The sequence below is a fragment of the Stomoxys calcitrans genome, chromosome 5 (genome assembly GCF_963082655.1).
Source record: "Stomoxys calcitrans chromosome 5, idStoCalc2.1, whole genome shotgun sequence".
Lineage (NCBI taxonomy): Eukaryota > Metazoa > Arthropoda > Insecta > Diptera > Muscidae > Stomoxys > Stomoxys calcitrans.
In genome coordinates this window covers 22,941,638-22,961,486 of record NC_081556.1, presented here as the reverse complement: position 1 = coordinate 22,961,486, position 19,849 = coordinate 22,941,638, and positions in this window count along the sequence as shown.

Below are 19,849 nucleotides of genomic sequence, written 5' to 3'. Positions count from 1 at the left end.
CGTCGACTTCAGCTGCCTTGTTGTTCTTTAGTCGGGTCACTGCTACTTGGACCTTTTTCTGACTATGATGTAAACATTCCATACCATCAACATTGATTGGTTCTGCGGTATTCTCTACGCCGCCAACGTCGGACACTAGCAGTTGGGTAAAATGTTCTTTCCATATGCTCAGCATGCTATCTGTGTCAGTCACCAGATTTCCTTGTCTGCAGGAGGATGTGCCTGTACCAGAGACATTGAATTTAAATCCGAGGATCGGTTTATATGGAGGCTATATCTTTTTACAGACCGATTCGAATTATACTTGGCATGGATGTTGAAATTCATAAATCAAGTTATTGCTCTAAATTTCAGCCAAATTGGATAAAAATTGAGGCTTGTAAGGGCTCAAGAAGTCAAATGCTGGGATTGGTTTATACGGGGGTTATATTTGTTTATTGACCGATTCAGATCATACTCTGCATGGATGTTAAAAGTCATAACGCAAGTCCTTGTTCCAAATGTCAACCAAATCGGATGAAAATTGAGGTGTTGAGTGGTCAAAGAGTCAAATCGGGAGATCGTCATATGGGGGGCTATATCCAAATCTGAACCGATATGGCCCATTTCCATGTCCCAAGGACCTACATCAATAAGCAATAACTGTGCATAATTTTAAGCGGTGAGCTTTACGCGTACGACCGCTATTGTGATTTCGACGGACAGACGGACGGACAAGGCTATATCGACACAGAATGTCGACATGATGCAGAGTATATAAACTTTATGGGATCGAGGCCATAGAAAAGCCATGGTTCGAAGCATAAGAAACATAAGAAAAATTCGTGAACATAAGAAAAATTTTTCTGCGATGTTTATTCTTTGGCTACATTTGTTATGTACTCTGCCACTTAAAAACTTCTCCCCAAAGAAATGTCGCACCGCGGCACACCGTTCGTACTCGGCTATAAAATACTCGGATAGCACTCATTGATCTGTCAGAAGTATGCCCATGTTTCTTAATGGAATGTTCATGTTTTGCATTTGCATGGGGTCGCAGATCAATATTAGAATAAATTTCGGCACACTTTCTGCACTACTATCGCCTTTATACCTGAGAGGAAAGTGGAAACTGCGATGGACATAGACATAACGATCAAGCGGATCATGAAAAAAATTCTCCATTCCAAGGCTCACTTATGTAAAATCGGTGCGGCAAGTGATATCATGTGTAGGGCATGCGGGGAAGATGGTGAGACGTTGGAGCATTTCCTTTGTCATTGCCCGGACTTCGCGTCTAACAGATATCGGCACTTAGGTGGAGACACATGAACCAACTTAGGGGAGTGGTATTGAAAACAATTAAGGATTTTGTTGCACGGAATTCCTAACTTAAAATTACTGGCTTAGGTGTATCTCCATAGTGGCATGAAGCGAATTAATATCTGCATCCTCTTTTCAACCTAACCTTACCTAAGACGATATCTTCAAAGAAAGACGCTGAACTCCTTTGCGTCAGCATGTTTTTGGGGCTAAAACACGGGGCGAACAGCGACCGCCTTGGTGGACCCCAGAATTGGTTGGCTTCCACAGACATTAATAATTTTCATAAACAACAACTTTTGTCGAAAGAACGACGAAGAAATTTGTTAATTTTCCCGCAACAATTTATTTTGAATCTCAGCGACCAAAAGCACAATCTTGTTGTTGAAAGACTTCACTCCAATTCTGCTTATTTACGTACCCATTGAGCTAAAAATTAACTTCGTCGCTGAACACAATTTGAGCACGATGAACTTTCTTAACAGAGCACGCATTTTGTTAATAAAATTCAATAAAATGCAAGCGTTGTTCGTTTGTAAAATGATTCATGGTTAAATTATAGACCAAAGTGAAGAAAACACGAAAATAATAGCTAAAAAACTATCGTTTAGTTCCAAAGGTGATACATTATTGAATCCAGGCGCCTTAAAGGTGTCAAAACTTTTGGTTCTTGACTTAGACACAATTTCCTCAACAATTCCCGACCTACATCATTGACAGCCTCTTCTGGCGCCAGGTTGCACAGTGGGTGAAAATCGAAAAAAAAAACTATTAAAAAAATGTGCCGTGTGAGAACGGTTCGAGATATCTCTTCAAATTTTGGAATGACTTAAGCTGAGGTGTTGGCAAGATCGTGTGCAAAACTTCAAGGCCCTGGGTTGTCCGAGCGCCTTTTGACAGGCCCCTAAATTTGGTTACCACGATATTTAGAAAATTTTGAAAATCGGCCCACAAATGAATATTTGGCAGACCCACTCCCTTTGCGAGTTGTTCTCTGCAGAATTCCCCGCGAAATGTGCATCCACGAATAGTTTTGGTGTTTCGTCAATGAATGGTCCTGAAATAGATTTGGAGGATAGGATATTCGATAGCGTAGAGACCTTGAATATATCTTTCACTGAGGTGAACAATTCCATCCATGATTCGTTCAGAGCCTTTTTCAGCTTGGCATTTTCGGGGGCCCTGTGACTTTTGCTTAATTGAAAAGCCTTCTGCAACTCTTCCTTGAATCATCCAGTTTCGTGGACCACCATGGCGGTCGATCTAGATCGTGCGTAATACTTAAGTGAATCGTTCAGAGTGTCAGTGGTCCGATTAACCATCGTATCACCTCAGAGTATTCAGGTCTGCAAAGGATAGCACCGTAGAATGCGAGCAAAAACTTAAGTATACATGTAACTCTATCTGAACTCAATATGCAGAATTTCTCTCCAAACAAAAAAAACAGCGACCCATTTCAATATACATTTTTAAAATTACAATATATTGGGTTGCCCAAAAAGTAATTGCAGATTTTTTAAAAGAAAGTAAATGCATTTTTAATAAAACTTAGAATGAACTTTAATCAAATATACTTTTTTACACTTTTTTCCTAAAGCAAGCTAAAAGTAACAGCTGATAACTGACAGAAGAAAGAATGCAATTACAGAGTCACAAGCCGTTGAAAAAATTTGTCAATGTCGACTACATAAAAAATCCGCAATTACTTTTTGGGCAACCCAATATGATGCGTGTATTTCCTCTGTCTATCAATGAAAATACTTTTTTATTTTTTTTATTTTAACCAGGTAAAGACCTAAAAATGTTATTTTACAGAAACAAATAAACAACAAATCAACCCAAAACTCAACCAGTTGCACAGTCAACCTACTGACATTCTGCATTGAAAAAACCAGCTCCTATTCGTAGCATAACCCAAAACAAAACAACTAAAAGACAGAGTGATACTAACCTAAACTAAACAGACATTTTTCAAAGTAGCTGCCACAGTTATATTGGGCAAAAATTGGTCTAAAAGACTAAAGCTCGAGAGACAAACAGCGGCAAGTATGTACAAGATATGCGTGTTTTGCATGTGCATTAGATTTTCAAGATCTGTAAAACGGGCAAGAGGGAAGTAAAACCCAGAGATGGACTTGCAGACACTTGGCCACAATGTCATGTGAGAGAGGCACAAACGGACACCTACCGACAGTTAGACATCACGTATGCGACTCTCAGTCCTGTGGAATGCTGTGCTGTGTGTCCTCCTTACCAGCTTACCAGCGTGTAGCGTCTAGCATCTCTGGCATTTTGTGTGTAGGAGCAGTACTACTTGTATGTAACTATTGGGTGTGCTGTCTAACTGACAAGGAGCTGTAAATAAAACGGCCGTAAAACACTTGTGCTTGTATTGTTTGCTTTGCACTATTTCTATTTTTATTTCATTGGAATTTATTTTTCTATTCCAAAGCAACCACATTCATCCACATCAGGTCATGTGCGTTTCCATGTTCTGTTCTTTTCTTTTTTGATATGCAACCGATTTTCGCTGTTATTTCTTGTTTCACTACATCTTTTTTTATTTATATGTTAAATTTCTCTTCGTATGTTTTCTTAACCCCATATAAATTATAGAAAATAAGGTTTTACGGCAATGCTGTAACTAGCAGCCTCAGAAATTGGAAAATCGCATGATTGTATGAAATTTTGTTGTTTACAAATTCTACGGAAGCGCTGTAAGGATTCTCAGGATTTCATCGGTTTCTTCAGTGAGAAAGACATGTTGCACAAATGTCTAGTCGAAAGGGACAGATGTTTTTGTTATATTTACATACACGCGTTTTTTACAACAATGTTTTGATTTTCTATAAGAATCAAAGTGCATTGCGCACCTCAAGATTCACATTTTATAAAAAATAAAAGTTAAAATTTTTCAGTTGTTATTGCCCCACCAATAGGTCTAGTTAAACTCTAAGTCTAAAATGTTAAAATTTGTTTTATTGCCATACCAGAGATACGTTTTTGCAGAAACTGACAAAAAGCAAGCCAATGGTGTTATCGCATTTCATCTCAACAAATTGAGAAATTTTTTCACAGCTTGTGACTCTGTAATTGCATTCTTTCTTCTGTCAGTTATCAGCTGTTACTTTTAGCTTGCTTTAGAAAAAAAGTTTAAAAAAAGTATATTTGATTAAAGTTCATTCTAAGTTTTATTAAAAATGCATTTACTTTCTTTAAAAAAATCCGCAATTACTTTTTGGGCAACCCAATAATATATGGTGCTGTAGTCTGGTTGACGGCGCTTCAGAAGTCCATCTAGTGTACGTTCAGTACCCAGCAGGGTCCAAAGGAAGGCTTGTTTATACATCACCGATTGGATTTACTTTAACCTTGGCCACAGAAAGCAGATTTCCATGCTGATCAATCCAGACTAGACAACAGCATCAGAGTCCACCTGGACTCTGATACTGCTCATATCCAGAACGTTACGCGACCACTTCAGTGGGTACCAAGCGGAGATATTTTCATGAACATTGCACTAAGGAACAGGAGAGGCTACCCTCACGCAGAGGTTATCATGTCCGCCTATGACGTTGAACGCTTGGGTTCGAATCCTCACTTAATCATTACAAAAACCAGTAAGGAAAGACAAAAATCGGGCGGTGCCGACTTTATAATACCCTACACGTTCCTTATAAATACAAAAGTGGGGCTATATCTAATTCTGAACCAATTGATGGACCTCGGCGCATGTATTCAGATGGGTTATTATAATTCTTGTATCAAATTTCGAGCAAAGCAAATATGTTCAAAATGTAATAACTACGGCTGACATATGACAACAAATTATCCAAAATCTGACAGACATATACATGGAAGCAATATCTAAATCTGGACCGATTTCTATGAAATTCACCAGTAATATCTATAGTCATAAAAGATAGCTTGTGTTAACAAGAGAATTGGTTAACACATGACCGTTTTATTGCTGCATTACTGCAAATCGGACGAACATATATATGGGAGCTATATCCAAATCTGAACCAATTTCAATGAAATTCACCAGTAAAATGAAGAGTTATAAGAAAATTCCTCCGGCCAAATTTGGAGACAATCGGTTAACAAATGACATTTTTATTACTGTATTACTGCAAATTGGACGAACATATATATGGGAGCTATATCCAAATCTGAAAATCTGAACCGATTTTTTCCAATTTCAATAGGCTTCGTCTCTAGGTCGAAACCATTCCCATACTGAATTTGCAGACGATAGGAAGAAAATTGCGACCTGTAGTTTGTACACAAATTAACATGGACAGACGGACAGACAGATGGACATACAGACAGACAGACGGACATAGCTAAATCAGAAAGTGCACCCCAGTAGTGGTGTAGGGTATAAAAATTGTCAGCGGTGGTTTTCCCCAATATTTTTGAGGTACTAAGCCATGTAAAAACTTCTCTCCAAAGAAGTTTCGCACTGAGGCATGCTGTTCCGCCTCGTCTATAAAAAGGAGGCCCCTTACCATTGGGCGTTAAATTTGAATTGGACTGCACTGATTGATATGCGAGAGGTTGAAGACCATAGTAAAAGTCAGCCAAATCGGATTAGGATTTGTGCACTCATCCAACGAGATCTGGCGTTTTTGAAAATTGGGGTTAGGAACCCCCGCAAATATCACAAAATAAGGTAACATATTTTCATCAGGGAGGAGGCCACCGTAGAGCTGAGGTTACCATGTCCGCCTATGACGCTGAACGCCTGGGTTCGAATCCTGGCGAGATCATCCGAAAAAATTTTCAGGGGTGGTTTTCCCCTCTTAATGCTGGCAACATGTAAAATGTCTCTCTAAAGATGTGTCGCATTGCGCCATTCGGAATCGGCTATAAAAAGAAGGTCCCTTATCATTGAGCTGAAACTTGATTCGGACTGCTCTCATTGATATGTGAGAAGTTTTCCCCTGTTCCTTAGTGAAATGTTCATGGGCAACATTTGCATTTATTTCCATTGGCGAGTCCAATGCATGAAAATTTCATGAAAATCGGTTCAGCTGTTTTTGAGTCTACTCGCAACGAGCAGATATTGAGTTCGTAAATTAGATAGCACGGCGATTACTTATAACGACATCCATTCATATATTAGCCGAGATCTTAATCAGGACTAGCCATGTCGCAGGATGATTGTCATGGCTCTTGATCTGTCGAAAGCTTACGATATGGTCATCCATGTTAATATTTTGAGAACAGTGCCAACACGTGTCGCCACAGTAGCGCAGAGTTTAGCATGTCCGCCTACGACACAGAAAGCCTGGGTTCGAATCCTGGCGATACCTGTAAAAAAAATATTCAGCGGAGGTTTTCCATTCCTAATGCTGGCCACATTGGTGAGGTACTATGCCATGTAAAAACTTCTCTCCAAAGAAGTGTTGCACTGCTGCACGCCGTTCGGACTCGGCTTAAAATAGAAGGCCCTAATCATTGAGCTTAAACTGCACTCATTGATATGTGAGAAGTTTGCCCCTGTTTCTTAGTTAAATGTGCATGGGCACCTGCCTCCAAATATGCCTAAAACATTGTATAGCGATTTATTTGAGTGATCACTAGTCATATGGAGAATTAACGGAAAAGAGTCCAAATCGCATAGAGTGAAAGAAGGATTTCCCCAAGGTTGGTTTATATCACCGATACTGTTAAACCTTTACCTATCCTCGCCGACAGATGGAACTTCTTTAATTTCTATTGGGCTAGGAATAATGCGAATCCAAATGCGATGAATGGTATATAGGTTAAGGCCCATCCAAACCAGTGCTCTTTTCTATTAGTCCTTTTTATAAACTCAACATAAAAAAAACTTTTTCGGCTCTTTTTTTATCATTTGCCAGAAAACGTTATAAATTACGCGTGACTGTTGTGACCAATTTAAAAAATATGGTCTATGGATGTTGTCCTTTTATATCTTTTTTTTTGTTTATTTTTAAAGTAAAGACTTTGGGTTAATCTTTAATAGGAAATGGCTATTAGTGTCTGTGTGAGGCTATGATTTTGCGTTCATCAAAGGAATTTATTCAAATTTTTTTGCTGCTTTTTGAATATGGAGCACTGGTCAAGTCACGATTTTGGTTTTGGGCCTATACTGATTTTATGGTTAGCTTTTTGGTTTGGCTGTTGGTTTTTCTCCTTTATTTATTTATGAATGTGGTCAACGTCATTGCCGTTGTCTTTGGCGACTATGTTGTAGTTGTCGTCATCATTTTCCTCATCCTCATCATGTGCCGGCACACAATGTCATCAGCCCCTTACCAAAGCTGATACATTCAAGCTCACCGCCCGACCGACCGATATTGACCGACCACAACAAGTTTTTCATTTTGGAATGGCTTAACTTGTGCCGGCATTAAATACCGTATTAATGATAAATGTTGCTGCCATATTATGACTTGTCATAAATTTGCCTTTGTATCCATTACTCATTTGTCAATATTTGTGAACGCGTTCTTGTCGTTCTCAACAACGAACGATGTTAATGGCCGTCTGTACTCCTTTTGGTGTGGTTTTTTTTCACCTTGGCCAAGCTCTGGCCTTTTGGACGTTTTTGTACAATGAAGCTTGGCTCCGGACACACAGTTGTGGTGGGGTGGGGAGTCAAATTGTGAAGAGGCCCCTCAACAACGGCTACACTTCAATTATGCTGCCTTAGCTATGTTTAGAGATAATCTTACGGGCTGTACTTTGACGCATCCATGCGTTTTGAGTGATGGCGGTTTAAGCCAGAAGTTGGCTGCAGTAATAACTGCATCCACCACTCACTCACTTATGGTCAATCGCTTACTGATTGTCAGTGTTGCCGTAACTCTACTCCCAAAAACCAGCCATTTGAGTCCCTTATTGGCAATAACAAATTTTGATGACAGATTTGTATTCAACGATACTCTAAATAAAAATCTGATCAGGGAAATTTTAGGAGTATAGCGGGTGTCTATCCCCTTAGGCCAAATGTAAATGACAACAGATTTTGATGACAGATTTGTATTCTACGATACTCTAAATAAAAATCTGATCAGGGAAATTTAAGGAGTATAGCGGGTGTCTATCCCCTTAGGCCAAATGTAAATGACCCCTAAATATGACATCGGATTACAATTCTATTCCCAAATATCATTCATTTAATACCATACTGTCCCAAACGTTCTGAAGTTCATTCGGAAGTTTGGGGGTGGAACGTGGCCGGTCTTTAAAACATTGCCCAAATATCGAATATCAGTTTCCTACTCTACTTCTAATATAGTCTTGATCAGTCTATTTATCGACGAGGTTGGATTTTGTGGTTAGGGGTATTGATAAAGAAAGGTTTGAATATTTTTTCAACATTTTATGAAGAAAAGTTAAAAAAATCTCAGAAAACGGCAACACTGCTCAAGTTGTTCACTGCTTTATTTTTGACTGTATGTTCAGTTGGCCCCTTGGCACAATGTGTCGCCTGACTTGAGCTCAAACAACTTATTTTGAAAGTTGCAGACAAGAGCGTCGAGTCATCTAAAAACGTCATTTTTATGCAGTCATCATTTGCTGCATGCTTTACCACATTAATGCAATAACAAGAATGCATTTTGGCCATTCATTTTGCTCACACACTCCAAAAAAAAAAAAAAAACAAACACAAACAAACCTTGAAGAAGTCACTTTTGTACATACAAACTCGTGGTGAAGAGAACCCCTATCCAAACCCAATCCCAATAATCTGTCATGTATTTTGAAATAATTGTTACAGATTGTATAGGTGACATGTTTGCTCAAGTGTTTGTCCGTGGTCGACTTGGTTTCTTTTCCGTTTAGTCGTTTATATTCCCATATATTTATTCCTGTCTCCTCAACTAATGGCCAGAAGGGGCACATGTGTTTTCTTTTTTGGTCCAGAGCTAAAGAATGTCTTATTTACCAAAGAATTTGTTCGGAATTGGTATGGGCTTTGTGTGAAAGGAATCACACCAAACAATGATTTATTTGCAATTAGTTAATATCGTCTTTTTGGAGTCATTTATCATTTTGAATATGATTGGTTGAGGATATTCAAAAGTAGAGGCTAGAATTTTTGGGAGCATACCCAAAGTAGAGTAATTCCGGAAAAGATTATTCTTTCTAGCCTGAGAAGAGTATTCTTTATTTGTGGTCATTTAGGACAAGGAAGAATGATGGGATAGTAGAAACCATTAACTTCTTTTGTGGTTACAGAAAGAAGAAAAGATTAGGGTAATACAGTAAATGGGATTGCCAAGGTCTTGTTAGACCAAAGTTTCGATGAAAAGTCATGCCAAGTACAAGGAAGGAGGTAAGTTTGAAGAAAATCGGGGCAATAGGGTTTAACTCATCGGTTATCAATCTACCAATTCTCAAAAGGAACGTCGAAATCACTGTGTCAAGAATTCTGCCCTCTATACACAGAAAAAAACTATCCCCTAGAATAAACCAACTACCAAATTAGTATGTGAAACTTTATATTCTCAACTTTCAACAAATTATTTAGTTGAGATAGTTGTAAAAATAGGCGTACTACCATATAGAGCACAAAACTCCCATGCCATTCATTATTGGCAAACCTAGGCTCGAGTCCCCCAGCCGGGCAAAAATTTTTTTTTCCATTAAACCTATTTTAGAAAATTCGGCATAAAAAATATGGATTTCGTATTCATAAAAACATTTTTTAGAGTAGTTTTTACCTTTTTTTTAATTTATTGAGACACTCATTACTGTGCAGAAGTACCTATTTCACCATAAAAAAATATGATGTCGGTAGGCTAGGGGGTGCGTGCAAGACTGCCAAACATGAGATCCTGAATTTAATACTCTGCGGCACCAAAATTATTAAAATTGGTTTTTAAGGGTTATAGTAGAGAGTGACAGAGGAAAACCCGAGGAAAGCAGTAAAAAGAACGAGACAAAGCAGCGCGAGCCACACAAAGAAAACAAAAACACCACTACACAGAACAAAGCTCAAGCGTTGGCTGGTTAGATGGTTTTTTGGCTTGCTTATGGATATATTATTGTTGTTGTTATCTGTTGCCTTGCAAAGAGTGCTGTTCAACAACAAATTTTTACTTTGGGTCGTTGAGATTCAACATAAAATGTTGCACAAAAATTAACAAATTTCGTAGTTGTTTTTCGACCAAAGTTGTTGTTTTTCAAAATTATTTTTTTCTGTGTACATCCTCTTCCATTGTGTAGACTGGGTTGGTTCAAAGATGGAATAATATCTGATCCCAAAGGGCTGCACAATTCTCTTGTGTCGCATCGTAAGGTTTAGGTACCTCACCCTGGCAAAAGTTGAGTTCACTCGGAGTCCAGTTCGACCCATTGTGACACACTAACAAAAAAAATTAAGAAAAGGAGAAAGGAAGACCTGGTGCAAAAACATGATCATTAAATAAACTGCCCCTCGCTTCGTCCGAAGGGGAGACAGGGAAATGGAGATATATAAAAAATGCCGGGAACATAGGAATAGAATAGGGAGCTAGCGCCCTAGTGCCAAACATTAGTGTTCCGCGTCTGCGTATACATGACAACGTGTTGAAGATCTCATCGTGTCTCTCGTCGAATCAAACCCATCTTGTCCATGCATCTAAAGAGACTCCACAGAGAACTCGCTGAGTTCGCAGAAGAACCGAATTGTGTTCAATAGTTCGGCAAAGGGCTCGCGTGCAAGATCGGTCACAGATCTACCTGCAGTGGAAGATCCCCCGCCGACATTCTCGTCCGTCTTCTTATTTCCCAGGACACCAATGTGTCCGGGAACCCGAACCACCACAACGTCATGAGCCAGGAGCCCTTTCAGGGCCCCCAAAGACTCCGCCATATACATCGATCTCATCCTACTTGCATTCAATGTCTTGAGGGCCTTTATACTATCCACATATATCTCGAGTTTCGAAGATGGCAGGTCTATGCTCCGGATCTTCTTTGGAGCCAAAGTAATGGCCTGAAAAATCGTGAACATACCGATGTCGAGTATCTCCGAGTAAACTCCCAGTCCCGTTGCTGATCCTCCTGGAGCTGTGAGTGAAGACGGAGGTCTCATCCAACTGTCGATAGGACGACGAAAATCCAGTCAGGAGATCCGGATCGTGAGAAGACGAGGCTATTGACGACAGGGAGTTCGAAGGAGATCAGCATAGCTTTCGGTATCATAACGGGATACGGGAAGTAAATGTTGGCTGCCCAAGAATATATAGTACTCAAATGGAAGATCTATGAGAGTAGAGTAAGAATTTGATATCCAAATTAAGAATAAAATTCTGGCGACCCAAGAAAAAGCCCAAGGCCGATCCGGACAAACGGAAAAAATACCATCAACCGAACGTAAGTGGTGTTTGGGACAAAGCAGGGAGCAATAAAAGGGCATTGGTAGTAAGTAAAGTACAAATTTTGCCCTCCAATTTTTTTTTTTTTTTTTTTTTTTAAATTCAATATTTATTACAATTAAATTAAGTACAAAAGAATTGTGGCCTCAGCGCCAAATAGGCATAATTGAGGCAAGCTGGCAGTTATATCAAAACATTAATATAAATTTAAATTAAAACAATTAATGAAAGCTAATATAAAAAATTAAACTTATTTGCATTATCAATGTCACATTAGAAGCATATTATCAATTATTTTGTAAGTAGGCTTTTAAATTTACTTTGAAATTTGATATGCGATTTTCAAACTTTATATTCTGTGGCAATTGGTTAAACTCAAATGATCCAATGAACTCAATACGTTGTTTCGTTAACTCCAATCTACATCTTACTACTCTTAGATCATGTTGATTTCTTGTTGAAAATGCTGTTTGATTTTGAGAAAATGTAATAGTATGATAACCTAATGAATGTAAAACTTTGAAAACATACAACAAAAGTTTATACTTATATAGGGTATGAATCGGCAAGACAGATTTACAGATATTAGAATACAGTCGTTCAGTTGGAAATCTGGGAGGCAGCCTAAACACGGCTTTTATTGCTCGATTTTGCATTGCCTGCAGGGTTTTTAAAGTGGTTGAATTCCTATAACCATATATGGATACCAAGTAATCAAGGTGGCTTTGAACCAGGGCACGATACAAACACAATTTCGTCTTAGTATCCATTATATATTTCATTTTATTCAAGATACCTATGGCCGGTGCAATTTTCTTCCTTATACCAGAAATATGAGTATCCCATGACAAATTGCTTTGGAATGTTAAACCCAAATATCTCACCATACAAACTTCTTCAATAGTGTCCCCACCCACAACAATACTGAATGGTAACCCCGCGACATTACAATGAGGCCTAAAACGTATTACTTTAGTCTTGGTCGTATTCAAAGCAAGCTTGTTCAATCTGGCATATTCCATTATCAGAGATGCATCCCTTTCCATAGTCATTCTCAGCGCCCTTTCATCCTTGTAGGGATAGAACAGCGATACATCATCCGCATACATAAAGAGACGGCCAGATAACTTCAAATTCGACAAGTCATTCAAATATATCAAAAATAGTAGTGGTCCCAGGCAACTTCCCTGTGGCACACCACAATCCACAACTGTCATGTCGCTCTTGGCCCCACAGACCTCAACGTATTGAATACGCCGTGACAGAAAACTCTTAAAAAGTAATAGCTCACTGCCACAAACACCATAACATGACAACTTGTCAAGCAGTATGTCATGATCCACAAGATCAAACGCTTTCGAAAAATCTAAGAATAGCCCGGCAACCCCGGACAGTCCACAATCCAACCCCATACAAATGAAGTTCACAACGTTAACAACAGCTTCTTCCGTCCCACAGCCTTTTCTGAAGCCAAATTGGTAGTTATAAAGAAGATTGTTCGTATCTAAAAACGTCACTAATTTCCTATAAATTATCTTTTCTAAAATCTTATCGACAATTGGCAAAATGGATATTGGCCTGTATTCTTGTACTGACTTCGCATTTGTTGTCTTCGGAACTGGTACAATTTTGCAAATCTTGAGAGTATCCGGGTATATAGATGATTGAAAGATTTTATTAAAGATTACTACCATAGGTGAAATAATTAGATTCCTGCATTCCTTAACGACGTTAGCCCGTATTAGGTCATAGCCTGGCGAAGAAGAACGGTCCAATGAATTTATAACTTCGAGTATATCGGTATTATCGACCTCATCTAAAATAAATCTACAACCAGCTTCACCTAATGTTCCAAGTCCATTCCAATGATCCCCAGAATTTGCCACCATATTTCGTCTCAGTTCACGCACTGAGTTTATAAAATAACTGTTGAAACAAATTGCCTTCTCCTGGTCATCATCAACCGAAACACCACCAAGTGAATATAAATCAATATCACGTGTAGTTTTGCGTCCCAATGCCTTATTTAAAAACATCCAACATTTCTTCTGGTCACCTCCTGTTTCCATAATACAGCTGCGATAATAATCTTTCCTAGATAGTCTCGAAGCCTTCCTTACGATGTTGCTAACTAGTCTCAAGGTATTACCATACTTAAAATCCTTAGACCTCCTCCTGAGTCTAAGTAACTTTTGTTTATAAAGTATTAAATTCTGTAAATTCCTATTAACCCATGGAGTCAATTCGAATTGCAATAATTTCCGGTATCTTGTTTCCTTTGTCGCCTCAGTGACAGAAGAACTTAAAATATCAACAAATATCTTCGTGCCGTCATTGGCACCAAATGAGTTAAAGTCTACAGATAACCTGGAATCCAAAGCATGTCTAACCCTATTCATGTCGCAATAAATACTGGTTTTCTCAACATAACTCCTCGATGTGCAATCACATCTAATTTTACAAGAAATAAGGTTATGATCAGTTAATTCACACACGACTGCGTCCACATACAGCTTACCGGGTTCATTACAAAACACATGATCAATGGAAGTAAAACTTGCAGGCCTCGTCATAAGTCTATGACAACTATGACAGTCATAACACAAAAAGAAATTCTCCAGATCTTTAAAACGATCACTAGAAAATTGGTCGATATTCGTATCACCTAAAACCACCGCCGATTTGCCACTTAACAGTTCCATATCCTCCTCAATCAAAGAAAGAAAATCAGCGACCAAGCACTTCTGAGATCTATAATAAGCAACAACAATCAATGGCTTACCATTAACGCGAACGTAAGGCAACGAGACAGAAATCAACTCAGTATAGCTCACACTTTTACAAGAATGAACAGAAAATTTCAAATCCTCTGAAATATATAAGGATACTCCACCATATGCATCATCTCTACAACAATGAACACCTTTATAACCCGGAATGGAATAAATATTCAACAAATCCTTTTTGAACCAGGTTTCCTGAACGACTATAATATCTGGTAATCTCAATAAACTTGATACCAAGGATTTGAACTTATTAAATTTAACTAACGAGGATATGCTTCTAATGTTAATGGAAATAATATTTAAGAACGGATAATTAATTTTCTCTATGCTATTATTGAATAATGATAAATTTGAATAATAATTATTTTGATTCATAATAAAGATTTATAAATTTTGCTGGTATAAAAACACAAAACATGTATAATGCTATTAAAATATTTGTTAATTTGGAGATACATATTGAGCGCCATTATCACCATCATCGCCAGAACCGTCATCATCATCGAAAACATTTGCAGCATAGCTCTCAATTTGATTTCGAGAAAAACGTTTATTTGTTGTGGCACTAAGTATTATTTGATCAACGTCCTCAGTAGTATTTATAACTTGTGCCTTACATATCTCGCTACGTTTATAGAAGACACGACCATTTCTCGCATAAACGAACTTATACCCAACATTTTTTAGTGCCTTGGCATAGTTTAATAAGTCCAATGTTTCCTTACACAGTAAGTCATTGATATAAACACTGGTGGTAGACTCATTTTTGCCTAGTTTTGATTTCAATGACATCAGTTTATCTTTGGAATTTTTGTTGGTAAATTTTACAATGGCAGTTTTTTTCTGGTTATTGCTTCTTTTATTTCGTAAATAGATCGGTCCAGAATAGGATATAGCTGCCATATAGACCGATCTCTCGATTTAAGGTCTTGGGCCCATAAAATTCACATTTATTATCCGATGTCGCCACAAGAAGGAACAGTGAGGTGTGTTAAGCCCTTCGACATCTTTCCGCAATTTGACCCAGATCGATCCAGATTTGGATATAGCTGCCATATATACCGACCTCTCGATTTAAGGTTTTGCGCTCATAAAAGGCTCATTTATTGTCCGATGTCGTCAAAATTTGGGACAGTGAGTTGTGTTAGATCCTTCAACATCTTTTTTTTTTTTAAATTTAGCCAAGATCGGAGCAGATTTGGGTATAGTTGCCATATAGACCGATCTCTCGATTTCAGGTCTTGGGCCAGAAAAAGTGCAATTATTGTCCAGTTTCGCCGACAGTTGGGGCTGTGACTTGTGTTGGGCTCTTCGAGATCTCTCTCTTAAATATGGCCCAGATCGGTCCAGATTTGGATATAGTTTAGTAAGGGACGAACCCGAGGATCTTTGGGTTGATTCACCTGTGGATGGTTGGGTTGAAATGTTATACCCCATGTGGGAGCTTTTGTAATATGATTTTGGAAATATATAACAAATACACTTAAAAAACAAATAGTGTGGATTTGATATAGAAACATAGCCCTAAATAAGTTGATCATTTAAAAAAATAATCTACTTTTAAAAAACAATTTTTGGGTGTAGGGAAGTGCGCCGGGCAAGTTAGTCTATAATATAGACCGATCTTCTGATATTGTCTTAGTCCCATTAAGGGCGCATCAACTATTAGATTTCGCTGAAATTTTTGGCAGTGAGTTGATCTTAAATCAGTGGCAAGTATGTTTCAAAACGGCTTTCTAAATACGGACGTCACAAATGTAGCCCGATAGGCAAACAAAGCCAAACTTTTTGCCGACCTTTTGACATTTCTACTGCCGAAATTCGGAATCAGGGGCCTCAATGTTAAGAGCTTCAGTGATGAGGCCCATTTCTGGCTGAATGGTTTCGTCAATAAATAAAATATACTTTTTTGGTTTGGAGCGTTTTATTTGTCGGCGGCGTTATTGGGCCGTACTTCTTCCGTGATGATCAAGACCGGCACATAACAGTGAATGGGAATCACTACCGTTCAATGATACATAATATTTTTGGCCCCAAATTGGATGATATAGACTTGGACACAAACCACACACCGAATGTCACAATCAATTTATTGAAATCCAAGTTTGGAGAACGTGTTATCTCACGAAATGGGTCAGTAGTTTGGTCGCCCTGTTCGTGCGTTTAGACGCCGTTAGACTATTTTTTGTGAGGCTACGTCACGTCTATAATCTGATCCAACATGCCAGCGGCGATTTATGAACTTCGTACGAATATCGAACGCGAAATTGCAGCAGTATCGGCCAAACCATGGAGAGTTGGGTTCAGCGTCTGAACTTCTGCAAGCGTGCTCGTGGAAAAAGAGTTCCATACATAATGGCATCAAACGTACATTCACAGGAATAAAAAATTTCATTGATATCCAAAACAGTTTTTGTTTTTTTGAAAAAACTTTTGTAGCACTCTTATTGAAAGACCCTAAATCACTCCAGATGTAAATTCTTGAATCGTAAGAAGGCGCATTTACTTCTTTTCTTGAATTTGGTAAAGAGAGTTGTAAAATTTGAGTCCACGGTAGCGCGCAGGTTGGCATGTCCGCCTATGACACTGAACACCTGGGTGCGAATCCTGGCAATAATATAAAAAAAAAAATTCAGCGGTGGTTATCGCTTCCTAATGCTTGTGAAATTTGTGAGGTACTGTACCATTAGGTATGTAAGCCATGTAAAAACTTTTTCACAAAGAGGTGTCGCAGTGCGATACGCCGTTCGGACTTTGCTATAAAAATACCACTTATGGTTGAGCTTCAAGTTGAGTCGGACAACACCCATTGATATGTGAGAAGTTTGGCCCTATTTGGTCCGAAAATAACCTTGATCGGACAAAAGCGTAATGTTGCTGTATAGAAATTATCGATGTGGAGCTGTGTATTGCATTTTTGAATCAACACAACTAATCATTAAACTCTAATCAACGCTTACTTCCTGTACTCAAAAACACAAATGATTTCGGGGCAGTACTAAAGTTTATGAATACGTATCGATTTGAAGCAAACGAAAGGCGCCCGAGTTAAAATTACCGCTGCGAATACAAATTCTGATGCGTCTGTTGTATATGCGGTGGTATGATGAGTGTTTCCAAAAACAACGCAAACAGCGTAGTTTAATTTTTAACAAAAAAAAAGTTTAAAAAATCCAAAAAATTATGAAAACAAGTATCCAGAAACGAAATTAAATGTAAAGATTTTCATTTTTAATTTTTTCTGGACATTCTCATCTCATGTCTTACATTCACTCATAATACCACAATGCACAAATAAGCGGTGGTACACGAAGCATGAAAATTAATGTATGAGTATTCAAACGATCGCCATTCATATCAGTGTGGTGAGCACAACACTACATCAATTGCGGTGGCGAAACATAATAGCACCGCATTTTTATGAGTATACAGCAGAAAACAAAAATACCACCGCCTGCAATTCACTGATAGAAACCTACTTCCTGAATAAAGTTTTTGGGTCCATAAGTGGTAAATTTTTCACCATAACGCAGAGGTTAGCATATCCGCCCATGATGCTGAACGGCTGGGTTCGTATCCTGGCGAAAACATCAGACAACATTTTCAGCGGTGGTTTTCCCCTCCTAATGCTGGCAACATTTGTGAGATACTTTACCATGTAAAAACATTTCTTCAAAGAGGTGTCGCATGTTCAGATTCGGCTCTAAAAAAGGGAGGCCCCTTATCATTGAGCTAAAACTTTAATCGGACTGCACTCATTGACATGTGAGAAATTTGCCTCTGTTCCTTAGCGGAATGTTCTTGGGCAAATTTTGCAATTTGCCAAATTGTTCATGCATTCATACATTTTTCCAAAAAAATATATTATTTAGACTTTTAGCTTTGATCTCCATTTTTAACTTACAAACATCTAAAGTTAATTGTTGTCTTGCCAAAAAAAAAACCCACAATTACAATCTTAGACCAGATATTAACCCCACATTTTGAAACATGCCAATGCCAATCATGCAACCCAATAAGGCTAAAACTTCAAAAGGCATCAATATGTATTCGGTTTGGAGGACTTGGTTTCCCGTTGTAATCCATGAGCCATTTGCTCCACAAATTCTCATTCTCAGATCCATTGGGTGTCAAACTATTCTAACGACACACGCAGTCAGAAACATGGTCGAGAACATGAGAGCTCAAAGTATCAGTAACCGTGTGATCTTTTAGCCAATGAATACCGTTAAAGGTTGTCTATATTCTTTTACATGTGTCTGTCCGAAATGGCCCACCATTTGCTTCGCTTCCTTTCCGGCGTCCATCGTAGTACGTTGTTCGCTCTTCTTTCTCATAACTTAAATACTCTTTGAGTATCCTGTGCTACAGTTTGGTTACAATTCAGTTTCATTTACCCCACCATTGAGCTGGTAAAGCATTTATCCATCTATACATCCTCTGGTGGTGTCGTTTAAGTTGTTTAGGCCATTTTCATTTTCTGTGTGTGTTTTTTCTAAAATTTTTTTGGTTTTTGTTCAGTTCATTCCGTTTTGGCTTTGAAACCTTATGTTGCCCACATATTTTCCTGGGTAGGTGTTGTTAAGTCACATTGGGTGTTGTTGCTAGCTGGTGTTTTGTCTACGACAAGGAATTTTTTTAGCTATGCACTATGGGCTGTGCTTGCTGATTTTGCTGGGCAAGACAAGTTTGGAATTTTATATGAAATCTGAAACACTGTACTGAGGCCAAAGTCTGCTTGTGTCTCCAGTATTTCCAGAATACTCAATGTCCTAGAAAAGGACCTTAAAATAGCATTTATGATGTGTTTGGTATCCCTGTCAGGCCTGGCAAGTCTTTGCAGAATGACCTCCCTGAGCCTTTCAGTATCTAAGAAACAACAGAAACGGAATCTGTCTCCGACGTTTCCTTCGTAAGACGGTGATACAAACTGCAGATGTGACTAGAAATTACACACCAGTCACAAAGTCCCAAAGATTCCAAATTAAAATGATGAAAACTCGTCCAGATCTTATAAGGAAATGATTCTGAGCCAATCCTTACAGAAATCATTAGCTCCATCTTCTCCTTTTAGATTTTGTAAACAAACATACTACGGAATAATACCCTGTACCATAGTAGTGGTGCTAACCTCTGCGGTACGGTGGCCTCCATGTCGTTTAGCATGTCCGCCTATGACGCTGAACGCCTGGGTTCGAATCCTGGCAAAAACATCAGAAAAATTTTCAGCGGTGGTGATCCATTCCTAATGCTGGCGACATTTGTGAGGTACTTTGCCATGTAAAAATTTCTCCCCAAAGAGGTGTCGCTCTGCGGCACGCCGTTCGGACTGGGCTATAAAAAAGGAGGTCTCTCATCATTGAGCTTAAACTTAAATCGGACTGCTCTCATTGATTTGAGAGAAGTTTACCCCAGTTTCTTAAT